Raw genomic sequence first — 11,615 nt, forward strand, 5'->3', positions numbered from 1 at the left:
AGTACTAACTGAACACCTCACAATCTTTAAAGTATTTTATCTATTGTAATATTTACAATAGCATTGATGCAGCAAGCAGTGTTAGCAAAGGGAGTTACTCAGACTCCAATATGATTAGCTGTTAGGCCACACCTGGAGAACACAGTCTCTATTAAAGGAGAAGTTTGAAAAGCACAGCAGATATCCGAAATCCTGATACAGGAAATGCCTTCAGAATCCTATTGTGATTTTGAAGAACAGGAAACTAACATGCTTAGTCCCGATGAATAGTGTAGACCCAATAATAATAATATTCAAAAACTTGCAATCACCAAACATGCTTAGAATTCAAATAGAAGAGGAAGTGTGACCGGATGCCTATCAGATTGCAATTGCAGACAGCATCTTGTTGAACTGTAAAGAATTATAGTATGAGTCCTGGCCTTCTACTTCTTTTTATGGGAAGAAAGCTGGTCAAGTCCCTCACAAGGAGAGGAGAGAAATTTGGGGCATGAAGGAACTCTGAAAATTTCTATACTTGCTTAATTTTTCTACTGTGAAAAAACTACTCATGATAGTAAAGTTAATTACGTACGTAAGTGTTTGCAGGTCAGGTCCTAATTTGTTAAAAAAACCTTTTCATAAGAACATAAAAACAGCCATACTGGGTCAGACCAAATGTCCATCTAGTCCAGTATTCTGTCTTCCTACAGTGGCCAATGCCAGATGCCCCAGAGGGAACGAACGGAACAGGTAATCATCAAGTAATCCACCCCCTGTTGCCCATTCCTAGCTTCTGGCAAACAGATGCTAGGGACCCCATCCCTGACCATCCTGGCTAATAGCCATTGATGGACCTATCCTCCATGAACTTATCTAGTTCTTTTTTGAACCCTGTGATAATCTTGGCCTTCACAACATCCTCTGGCAAGGAGTTCCATAGATTGACTGTGCGTTGTGTGAAAAAATACTTCCTTTTGTTTGTTTTATACCTGCTGCCTATTAATTTCATTTGGTGACCTCTAGTTCTTGTGTTATGAGAAGGAGTAAATAACACTTCCTTATTTACTTTCTCCACATCAGTCATGATATTACAGACCTCTATCATATCCCCCCCTTAGTCGTATCTTTTCCAAGCTGAAAAGTCACAGTCTTATTAATCTCTCCTCATATGAAAGCTGTTCCATTCCCCTAATAATTTTTGTTGCCCTTTTCTGAACCTTTTCCAATTCCAATATATCTTTTTTGAGATGGGGCGACCACATCTGCATGCAGTATTCACGATGTGGGTGTACCATTGATTTATATAGAGGCAATATGATATTTTCTGTCTCATTTTCTTTCCCTTTCTTAATGATTCCCAACATTTTGTTCGCTTTTTTGACTGCCGCTGCACATTGAGTGGATATTTTCAGAAAACTATCCACAATGACTCCAAGATCTCTTTCTGGAGTGGTAGTTCCTCGTGTTCCTGTAGTATATTCCCCACTTGAATTTATTAAGGTCAATTTGTGACATCCTAAATGTTACACTGCACCCAAATGTGAGGTTTCATCCTAAGGTTCAGAACTTCATAAGCAGCAATGACTACAGGAACCAGTGAGCTGTAAAGAATAGCTTTTCAATATGTAGCAGAGAAGCTCAATTCTTTTTGTATGAAATTGTAATGAATGGTCCTTTTATAAAAAATGAAAAATTTTATTGAAAAAATTGGTTTTATTTTCTGATTTTTTTCCACGAAAAGCAAAAATTATTTGGTTTTCAAAACGGAAAAAGTGGTTGTTTTTCTTTCTTGCCCTTCCTCCCTTTTTTCTTCCCTACCCACCCCCCCCCCCCCCGCCTCCATTTTGCCACTGAAAATGGGGAGAAGGAAAAGGGGGGGGAAGTCAAACATTGACCATTATTTAGGAGTTTCGCCACCAAAATCTGAACATTTAGAAATTTTTCATGAAAAATTTCAACCCTCTCTCCCCCCAACATTCAGGATTTTTTCCATAAAACATACTTACCACTTTACAACCAGCTGTAAAATAATGAGAGAAACAACACACTGAAAAGATGTGTTATAGAAGAAATATTGAAAGTTATCAAAAAAATTCCACTAGGCGACAGGTACTATTCAAACACCAAAAAGCCTTTAGGGGATAAGCAATAATAGAACATTGGACTCATTTAGTTCCAGAAGGTTTCATGGCAGTTGAGACTTGGGCAACTGGAAATGGTAGCTAGGAATAGCAATTGAGATTGGCATTTGGGAAGGACAGTTGGACAGGGAAGTTGGGAATGGGCAGCTGGGAATGACCCTCTCCCTCGCTGCCCCCTTTGACCTGGATCATGCTGACTTCTGCAAGGAGAAAATTAACAAGACCCCTTGTGATCTCCCTCCTTCCCCCTTATTTCCTCCTCGTTGTCTTTCCCCCTCCTAACAATTGCTTACTTCTCTCTACCTTTGACACTGGGTTTTCTCACCTGCTATGTTTCTCCCCCATCAGTCCCTTGGGCTGGTAGAGAGATTGGAAGAACAGGAGTGGAACTTGTGTCTTTAAAAATAATTTAATCTAATACGGATCCACAAATATTAGTGTCTTAATCATAAATGTATAGTTATCACATGGTATCACCACTTTTGAATAATTACAACATCCCTGGAATATTTCGCATCCTGAAGCAGCTGGCAGTCCTTGCAACCTTCACTCCATCTTGATGCAGTTTTTGTCTGGGACTATTTAATCATAGTTGCAGAACTGGGCATTTTTGAAAAGGAGAACTCTGGAACTGGGGTGTCAGTTAAAACTGAGCAGTTGGTGAGGAAAAGAAGAAAACTGCAGGGAGTGTAGTGAAAGCAGCAGAACTCCCTAGGGAGCTGGAGACAGGGAAGAGTCAGGACTGAGAAGTTAACAGAGACAGCATGTAGACTGACCCATGGAAAAGAAGCCCTTGACGAATTCCACCATGATTTCAACAATTTCCATCCCACCATCAACCTCAGCCTGGTCCAGTCCACACAAGAGATCCACTTCCTGGACACTACAGTGCTAATAAACGATGGTCACATAAACACCACCCTATACCGGAAACCTACTGACCGCTATTCCTACCTACATGCCTCCAGCTTTCACCCTGACCACACCACACGATCCATCGTCTACAGCCAAGCTCTGCGATACAACCGCATTTGCTCCAACCCCTCAGACAGAGACAAACACCTACAAGATCTCTATCAAGCATTCTTACAACTACAATACCCACCTGCGGAAGTGAAGAAACAGGTTGATAGAGCCAGAAGAGTTCCCAGAAGTCACCTACTACAGGACAGGCCTAACAAAGGAAATAACAGAACGCCACTAGCCGTCACCTTCAGCCTCCAACGCATTATTAAGGATCTACAACCTATCCTGAAGGATGACCCAACGCTCTCATGAATCTTGGGAGACAGGCCAGTCCTTGCCTACAGACAGCCCCCCAACCTGAAGCAAATACTCACCAGCAACCTCATACCACACAACAGAACCACTAACCCAGGAACCTATCCTCGCAACAAAGCCCATTGCCAACTGTGCCCACATATCTATTCAGGGGACACCATCACAGGGCCTAATAACATCAGCCACACTATCAGAGGCTCGTTCACCTGCGCATCCACCAATGTGATATATGCCATCATGTGCCAGCAATGCCCCTCTGCCATGTACATTGGTCAAACTGGACAGTCTCTACATAAAAGAATAAATGGACACAAATCAGATGTCAAGAATTATAACATTCATAAACCAGTCGGAGAACACTTCAATCTCTCTGGTCACGCGATTACAGACATGAAAGTTGCAATATTACAGCAAAAAAACTTCAAAACCAGACTCCAGCGAGAGACTGCTGAATTGGAATTCATTTGCAAATTGGATACAATTAACTTAGGCTTGAATAGAGACTGGGAGTGGCTAAGTCATTATGCAAGGTAACCTATTTCCCCTTGTTTTTTCCTACCCCCCCCCCCAGACATTCTTGTTAAACCCTGGATTTGTGCTGGAAATGGCCCACCGTGATTATCATACACATTGTAAGGAGAGTGATCACTTTAGATAAGCTATTACCAGCAGGAGAGTGGGGTGGGGGGAGAGAAAACCTTTTGTAGTGGTAAACACCCATTTTTTCATGCTTTGTGTGTATAAAAAGATCTTCTATACTTTCCACAGTATGCATCCGATGAAGTGAGCTGTAGCTCATGAAAGCTTATGCTCAAATAAATTGGTTAGTCTCTAAGGTGCCACAAGTACTCCTTTTCTTTTTGCGAATACAGACTAACACGGCGGTTACTCTGAAACCTGTCAGCATGTAGACTGTGGGAGAAAAATGTTTTGTGTGTGAGAAAAAACTATCTTGGGGAAGAAAATGAGAGAGGAAGTGCGGGGTCAGTGGGGGGAACCTGAACAAAAAACTAAAGCCAAAGGAGAAACCAACTGCAGCAGGGAGCAAGTGAGCACACAGAAAGAAAATTACAGACTAAGAAATCTACCAAAATGGATGAAAGAGTTCCTGGCTATCTCTCATCACTTAAAGTGGAGGGAACATGAGGACATGTCTTTTCTTTCAATATAAGCATAAAGGGCTGGATTGCACAGGGCTGGCTGAACAAAGAAGAAGACACCAAGGATGAAATCCTGGCCAAACTGACGTTAGAAATTGACGCCAACAGGGCCAGGAGTTCACCCACCGAATCTTCCCCACTCCCATGCTGAGGGGCTGATCACAGTCACAGTCTTTGTGTTCCCTGAGCACAGGAACTGCTCTAGGCTATTGCTAACTGCAGCTCGGGCCTCCCCAAAGAAAGTGAAAAGAGTGAGGTTGGGGTACACTGGCTTGATGCCACAAACGGACTGTAAAACTACAGGCTCCATTCTTCCCTACCCAAAAAGAATCCTTCCAGAGGTAAAGTGCATCTGGCCCAATCGCTCCCCTTGGTCCCTGGACAGCATGGCTTCTTCAAGAACTGTGCCATCAGTAATCCCTTACATGGATCCTCCCTCAAGAGGATGGAGGTTCCAAACTGCAGAAGGGGATGCGGTAACTTACTATATATTAGCCTGTAGATTCGGGGCAGTGGAAGAATCTGAGGTTGCTTGGCTGGCTCCCTTTCCCTGCCCCTTACAATCCATGGAGCTGCACTGCTTTTGGGTCTTATGGTACAGTTTAAATGGATCTAGAGTTGGGACAATTGTGCCACAATGTAGCAATTCTGTAGTGCTATGTGCAGATTTTGAGTGGCAGCTGTGACTTGTTAGTAGACGAGGGAACTCTATGCCATCCATCCATAGTTAAATCAGTGGCTCTTTAAAGCGATTGTTGTAAAAGATAGCCAGCCAAGTTTTCTAAAATCAGGTTTGTTTTTGTTAAAATTGTTTAACTAAAATAGTTAAATGAAATCCATTCTTGTTTTCTATTTTGCTCTCTTCTGTTTTCACCTAAAACACGGCACAGCTACTCCAAACAACATTTGTTTAAACAAAAGTTTCTGATAACTCCTTAAAAAAAAGCTGCTGTCATTAACTTACAGCGAAGGGCAGCATAAAATCCCTCCTTTACCTGTAAGGGGTTAAGAAGCTCAAATAACCTGGTTGGTACCTGACCAAAAGGACCAATAAGGGAAGAAGATCCTTTCAAATCTGTGGGGGGAGGTTTTGTTAGTGTGGTCTTTTGTTCTCTCCGGGACAGAGAGAGACCGGGACAGAAAAAAAAAAAATCCTCTCCTAAAACCCTACCTCAAATAAGCATCTAGATTACAAAAATTGTAAGTAAAGCAAGGAAATGTGAAATATTATCTTTTGTTTTAGCTTGTGAATTTTCCCTTTGCTTAGAGGGAGGTTTATTGCTGTTTTTTGTAACTTTAAAGTTTTGCCTAGAGGGGAATCCTCTGTGTTTTAAATCTTATTACCCTGTAAAATTATCTTCCATCCTGATTTTACAGAGGTGCTTCTTTTACTTTTTCTTTATAATAAAGTTCTGTTTTTAAAAACCTGATTGGTTTTTAGTGTCCTAAAAACCCAAGGGTCTGGTCTGTGCTCACCTTGTTTACCTATTTGGTTGGTATATTATTCTCAAGCCTCCCCAGGAAAGGGGTGAAGGGGTTGGGGGGATATTTTGGGGAAAAACGAACTCCAAGTGGTCCTTTTCCTGAATCTTTGTCTAACTCACTTGATGGCAGCAATCCCGTCCAAGGACAAGGAAGAATTTGTGCCTTGGGAAAGTTCTTAACCTAAGCTGATAGAAATAAGCTTAGGGGGTCTTTCCTGTGGGTCCCCACATCTGTACCCAAGAGTTCAGAGTGGGGAGGGAACCCTGACAGCTGCCATCAGCTGGTGACTAATGTGAGTGCTACCATTCAGCCATTAATTTCTGTTAAAGAAGGATTTGTCAGGCATTATTATCAATCTAATGGAGCACATCCTGCTTTCTAATTGGTAGAATATCAGCCAGCAAGGAACACAGAACTGCCAGTTTTCCAATTAAACCATGATATAGCCTGGAACTTGTTTATTTTTTATGGAGACATGCCCAGTTGCCTGAATGGCATTTGGGTGACTGGCAATGAGGGGCATTCTTGTGTTACTTAGGTTAGCAACTAATTTCTCCCCGTGCAAATAAATTGAGAATAAGACCCCTCTGACTCAAAAGATATCTGACAGTGGGCATGATAGAGAAGGTAAGACAGAAGACCAATGTGAAAGCCATCCGGCAGAATGTGAAGAAGCTGAACTGGAACATGGGTGATACTGTCCTAAAAAGCATGACAAAGATGGACTATCCTTATAATGTAATGGAAACTAGCAGATGATAAGAACAATTGAGTTATCAGTGATAAAGCTGGAGAGATGGAGTGGGTATCTTTGGAAAACCGTAGTGGTCATACACTATCCAGCTACGCATCTTTTGCTGCAACACCATGATGAGGGTCTCGCTGCCTTGCAATGAACAGCAAGTAGGCTTGATAATGATTACATGATAACGTCAACAGGCCATGCTCTTTGTATGAGACTGAGTCCCTCCCCTGCATTCACAGAACAGCATGGCAATGACATGAAAACAGGAGGAAAAAAGGAAAAACGACATCTAGCATTTGTTGGTGTCTGCCTTTATTTCTGGCATCAAATTATGAAAATCCTCATTTGTCCCATTTCTTTGTCATACCCCATCAAAAATTTTGGAATATGGCTTTCTATGCAGTATTGTTTGATATCACCCTCCTGATTTCAATGCAGAATAATCTGCAGCAAATCCCTGTAACGTCTAAGGAAAAAAACCTGTCTTGATTTTTGGCAATTTACACACAAAACTCTTGTGAGATTTAAGACGATTGTAATGGAAGAGAGGGAAGTCCTTTGTTTCTCTGTTTTCTCAAAGAAATTGTGTTACTTCCCATTGTGTGGGGCAGCCTACGTGAAGACATTATGCAACTCTCTTTCAAATCAGTTTCATTCTGAATCTTGTTGGTGCTTACCTTAGCGGTGGGTGGTTTTTCTTGGCTGTGGGTTTGAAGCCGATTTTTGTAAATGGTTTTATTTCCAGATTACGTTAAACTTCTGTCCTAAAGACAGTGCAAAACTGTTTTTGAAAGTTGTGTGGAAGAAGCATAGCTCATGAAGCAATATCCTCACAAAACCAGAACTAGACATATACTGTATCTTGTAGATGCTCCATCTTTGAGTCTGAAATAATAGGGCACAATCCTCTGTACTAACCTCATGACTCCAAGCCACCTTTACACCTCCTCTAAACTTGCAGCAGCTGGGGGTCAAAACCAGCCCACAGGGCCAGCTGGAGTAGCAACAGGACTTCTATAACTTCTGCTGGCTAGAACAGTCCTCTGGGACTGTTTATACCCCTGGGAATCCATGAGAACTCTTTTAAGGTCCTTTGCACTTTGTGCCACAGACTTCCTGTATGAACTTGGAAAAGTCACTTCACATCTCTGAGTCTCTGTTTTCGCTACTATACATTGGATATAATAATCAACTACCTCACATAGATGCTATGAGGCTGAATTAATTAATGATTATAAAATGCTTTGACATCCTTGGATGGAAGGTGCTACATTATTGCAAAATATTAAAGGCCAGAGTCTCAGCTGTGTTTAAGTTCTGCTTGCAGGCAGCGAAATAGAGGGCCAGCTGGGGGCTGGTGGCGACTCCCTAACTCTGAGCTGTATTCCCTGGTGCAAGTGTGTCGTGGAATCTTCCTTGGTCATACATCCTCCTTGCCCTGCCCCAGAATGCCCCCTTCTCACTCTACACTAGGTCCAGATGCTGCATGTGTATGTTGGGGAATCTACCAAAAGAAGGTATTTTCATGCTGAAAAGAGGCTATGATTAAAGCAAATCCCTGCATGTTGTATGATACCTTAATGAGAAGCCAGATTTCTGGGCATAAACAGCAGTGCATCTTAAAGCTTGTCCAGTCAACCTCATCTATTCCCATTCTCCAGCCAGATGACAAGTACATGTGTAAAATATTAGGTGATACGCTACATGGCACGATGTTAGCTACTGGGTCATTCATGCTGCCTATCCTGCAGCTACATGTGCCTCATACAAGGTGAGAATGGTGAACTAATAATTTGCAAGCCCTTTGTGATTATCTCTCAACATCACTGTTAGTTGGGTGCATGGAGGATGCCAGTTTTTGATACAGTGTTACAAGATTCTCCACCAATTAGAGGAGGAATCCTATATTTGGGCATTAGGTGGATTGTGTGACCTACAGGTATAATGCCTCTGTTTGAAGCTCCACATGATTTTAGATCATAGCTCTTCAGGGGAAGGACCGTCATTGTTCAGTGGTTAGCACAAAGGGGCCCCAACTCAGCTGAGTCCTCTGAGCACTACTGCAATACAAATAACACCATAATGATGACACATGCAGATTTTTCAGTGTCCTTTTCCCCATCACACCTGTGTTGCCAGCAAAGAGCATGATTTGGCCCTCAGGATTAAGATAAAAGCAAATATAAATCCTTGCTATTATGGTATCAAATATATTACCTTAGACCTTTCACATTATAGAAACACAGCAGTTTAAAAAGATTGTAAGCCCTCTGAGGCAGGGATTATTTTTCTGTTCTAGCACAATGGGTTTGTGGTCCATGACTAGGGTTCCTAAGCACTACCACAATTCAAAGAAGAAATAATAATAATTAATAACAATTCTAGCTATTAAACATCCCGCCCATCTCTGTAATACTATATCATTATCTATGAAGAGAAGCAGACAGATACAACTGCTAATGAATTCAGATGCCAGAATTCAGATGAATTCTGGAATTCAGCTGCCAGAACTAAACAGGCACTGTTTTCATTAATTTGGACCTCTCATTAAAGAAATGCCAGGCCTCTCTCTAGAACTGCAGGGATTCAACTCTGACATCATTCCAACTTTGCACATAAATCCTAGCACATGCTTCTACTATATTAGTTCATTTCCTTACCTTTAATCAGCACAAAGATAAATTATTAGATAAGAATCCCTGAGAAGCTATAGGGTGAAATACTGGCCCCACGGAAACCAAAAGGAGTTTTCCTATTGATTTCAATGTGGTTAGGATGTCACCCATAGTTTTTTCCAAACTAGCAACTTAAATATTATTGTACAGGAAAATAAAATTAATTAATCAGATCTAAAATCAGGATCACAGTGCTGATGACTGATAATACAAACATTTCTGTAAAGCAGTGGTAAGGACAAGATCTTCTAGCCCAGGGGTTCTCAACCGTTTTCTTTCTGAGGCCCCTCCCAACATGATATACAAACTCCACAGCCCACCTGTGCCACAACTGTTTTTCTGCATATAAAAGCCAGGGCCTGCATTAGGGGGTAGCAAAGAGGGCAATTGCCCAGGGCTCCACACCACAGGGGGCACCATGAAGCTAAGTTCCTCAGGCTTCAGCATCAGCCCCCCCGAAATGGTGGGTCTCAGGGCCCCGGGATACAGTCCCACGTGGCAGACCTTCGGCTTTCTGCTCTGGGCCCTACCAAGTCTAATGATAACCATGCTTGGCAGCCTCCCTGAAACCTCCTCGTGGCCCCCGAGGGGTCCCCAGACTCCTGGTTGAGAACCACTGTTCTAGCCCACGATTTCTCTTGATAACCATATTCCATAGGAACTACGAAAATGTTAAACTCATACAAGTGGGGACAGAGCTCGCTCAGCTGTTTGCTAGGACTACAGAACATCTTTTTGGCAGAGGATGGAGGCAAGACTGGCCACAGACCTCATTTCCTTCAGAGAAAATTGTCAACTTCACTGTTAATTTAGCCTTTCCAAAGCAACAATAACCTCAGAAGAAAACACAAGAAAAAAAGACAAAAGGGGGACAGAGAAAAGAAGAGAAAGGAAGCTGCTGCATATGGATTAAAAGGTCCCAATTTGAGGCTGGGCTGTGGTAGGTAAAACGTATGACAAAAAAAGACATAAGAGAGACAAGGTAGGTGAGATTATATGTTGGACCAATTTCTGCTAGTGAAAGGTAAAAGCTTTTGAGCTTTGTAACTTCCACCAATAGAAGTTGGTCCAATAAAGGATATTATCTCACCTATGTTGTCTCTCACCTCCTGCAAGCAAAAAGGCTACACCACTGCAAGAAATAGACATAAACACAGCAAGCCAGCTGATCTGATCCCAAGCTCAAAGCCAGTGGTACAGACTGTGCTGGTTGCATGACTCCAAGCATGGGTGACGCAGAGTAGAATCCCATGGACTGCAGAGGTGCGTGTGGGTGTGAGTGTGTGTGTGTGGGGGGAAACAGTTTAAAACTGCCCATTTGCCCCCAAGCAGAACAGTGCGGGTCGTACCTTGGGTTGCCAGTTTTGGTTGGACTTACTCCTGGAGTTTCATCACATGACATAATCTTTAATTAAAGATTAATCTTTAATTCCTGGAGAGGTTGGCAATCCTAAATCGTACCCCACGTCCCCACCCCACGTGACAGCCATGGCACAGAACCATGCAGGCTGCATTTGAACCCAGACCCTAGGTCCGCCGGGTAGAATGATGCAGGCTGCCTTTAAGCCTCAGCACAGGGACTGCGAGGGAGGACAAGCTGGGCTAGACGCGTCCACAGGCTGCACCCGACAGCCACCGAGGCTTAGAGTGGCCAGACAGCAAGTGTGAAAAATCGGGATAGGGGTGGGGAGGGGGGGAGTCATAGATGCCTGAATGAGAAAAAGTCCCCCAAATCCGGACTGTCCCTATAAAATCGAGACATCTGGTCACCCTACCTAGGCTCCATTGAAGGGCATGTCCCGAGGCGCCCCGGGGAGACCCCTGCGAGCTGCACCGAAAGGCCACGGCCCAGAACATGGGCTTCAGCTGATCTCCCGCGTGGGGGCCCCAGCCCAGGGTCTGGGGGCACTGTCTGACCCAGCCGGGGGGGGGCCGCAGTGCAGAGCCAGGAGCCCTGCTCTCTGGCCATGCCCTGGGGTGGGGAGAGCCCATGTAAAGCCCCCCCCTCCTCCCGCAGAGCCGGGGGGGGGGGGGCGGGACAGGCCCTGCTGCTCCCAGCTCAGAGCAGCCCAAGCCGGGTGGGGGGGTAGGCGCGAGGCGGCCCGGCAGCAGAGCCGCACCGCGCATGCGCGGCAGGTGCTTGCCT

General features: G+C 43.6%; 1 protein-coding gene across 4 annotated transcripts in view; it reads right to left on the minus strand.

Moving 5' to 3' along the window:
• BIRC7 (baculoviral IAP repeat containing 7) overlaps positions 1 to 11,600 on the minus strand; it is a 28,777-nt gene extending 17,177 nt beyond the window's left edge. The window contains exon 1 of one of the 4 annotated variants that reach the window (XM_043527264.1): positions 11,245 to 11,600. The gene's annotated coding sequence lies outside the window, so the exon portion shown is untranslated. The remainder of the gene's footprint in view (positions 1 to 11,244) is intronic. The other 3 variants (XM_043527261.1, XM_043527274.1, XM_037915736.2) reach the window with 3 other exon arrangements.
• Between the last annotated feature and the right edge of the window lie 15 nt (positions 11,601 to 11,615).

Source organism: Chelonia mydas, chromosome 13 (assembly GCF_015237465.2).
Source record: "Chelonia mydas isolate rCheMyd1 chromosome 13, rCheMyd1.pri.v2, whole genome shotgun sequence".
Lineage (NCBI taxonomy): Eukaryota > Metazoa > Chordata > Testudines > Cheloniidae > Chelonia > Chelonia mydas.